Consider the following 1,797-nt stretch of genomic DNA (forward strand, 5'->3'; position numbering starts at 1 on the left):
GCTGAATGGCCGCAGCCCATAATCGACATGAATGTCCGTGGGTGTGTGGTGTAGGGATTTCCAGATTCGACCATACGCCGACCTACTTTAGGTCAAGAATCGGCTCGGTCTGATAACCCAGAGCTTAGGAGCCAAGGATCACGGTAAGTACTCGGCGATCTGTCCGGATATGCTATCCGGATAGCCGCTGAGCTCAACGGCCGCCTGAAGAGTCGGTAGAGATCCGAAACGACTACATTTCACTAGATATTTGTATGAGAAGCATAGGATTAAATAGGAGGAGCCGAAAAGGCTCCCAGAAGATAACAGAGCAGAATTTTCCTAGTCCAAGACAAGTGTACACTTTTCCGGTAAGTCCCTGCATAGGGCTGGATTATGCCTGCCGTCAATACTCGAGAGGCATAGCTTGTAGAGTATTGACTGGTAGCGCCAAGAGATTAGGTCGGTCCGGGTAGGACAAAGTCTCGCTACGCGCGAAAGAAAGTCCCGCATACTCAGCGGGCCGGTACGTCGGATAGCCCGGGTGCCGTAACACTTCTAGCTGAGCAGCCTCTGCGCTCGGTGACCTGTAAAAGCGCTCGCGCGCCGTCGTCCATCCTTTGGTGGAGGGCACAGGGTTGTGAACGAGCTCAGCCGAACCAAACTCGGCGGAGTCTCGGAAGTGATCTGACTTGGTTAGTCGGAACCGAGTGGAAACGAGCCACTCGTCTGTCCCGGAAGGGCCGGACCGCGAGGGGACCACCCTCTGCGCAGGCCATACAAACCGCCGACCTAACTCGGCGATTCGTTGTGGTTTGTGTAAGGAATCCACATCTGACGATATTTGTGTGTTCTACTACACCACAACTGGTACCGCGACCCGGGAACAGGAGTGTGTGCTTGTTTTTATAAGGTGCCAGCTAACCAAGTTAAGAGGAAGAGAAGAGAAAGAGAAGAGTGAAGATGGTCAAGGGATTAGCAACTCCGAGCGACGGAAGCCCAGCGACGGCTGGAGGATCGCCTCTCGTGGGGTCGGACCCGGCGGATCAACGACTCATCGCCATGACGATGGAGGTGGGACGAACCGTCCAGTTCGACGAGGATGGCCAAGACCAGGAGAGCGAGAACGGAGACGCAAGTGAAGGAGAGTATGAAGAGAAGGCCGAGACCGCTGAGCTCGGAGAAACGAAGACTACCGCCGAGCTACTTGGCGAGGTGGAAGAGTTGACGCTGCAGGTGGGACGCATGGGAGCCCCACGTCCTGTCGAGCGCAATTTATCCGCCGAGCTCGACGAAGGTGCGGACGATGAAGAAGATGAAGAAGACCATGGCGTTGCTCAAGGGGACCGTCCGCCCCTTATTCCAAAAGCGACGAGGAACGCCGATACGCTGAGCGCCAATAAAGTGTTGGCTCGACTCGGCGAGGAGATGAGAACGAGATCGGAATGGATGATGATGTTCGCGCCTGTGGCGATGGCGCAGGCGAAGTGGCCGATGTTGGGTCCCGAGTTAACTCAGCCGGTGCGTGCAGCCAACATCAATCAGTTGGTGGAAGAAACTGTGTTGCTGTTGAAGGCGATGGGCTATCGGTGCAACAGCCGACCAAACAGCCTCATTCTGTCCGACTGGAGTCTGACCCGTGGCGGAGCCGAGCTCTGGCAATGGAAGAAGAAGCTCAGAGTGGCGTTTGGATTGGAGAAGGCCCCTGGCGGAACGAAGAAGGTGTACAGCCGAGTAGCCGAGTTCAAACCACTCGGCGAGGACCGGAGCAAGATTCCTTTGCCAAAAACCCCGGAGACGAAGAGACGTGAAGTGTTT

This window comes from Phytophthora infestans, genomic scaffold (assembly GCF_000142945.1).
Source record: "Phytophthora infestans T30-4 supercont1.7 genomic scaffold, whole genome shotgun sequence".
NCBI classification, from domain to species: Eukaryota; Oomycota; class Peronosporomycetes; order Peronosporales; family Peronosporaceae; genus Phytophthora; species Phytophthora infestans.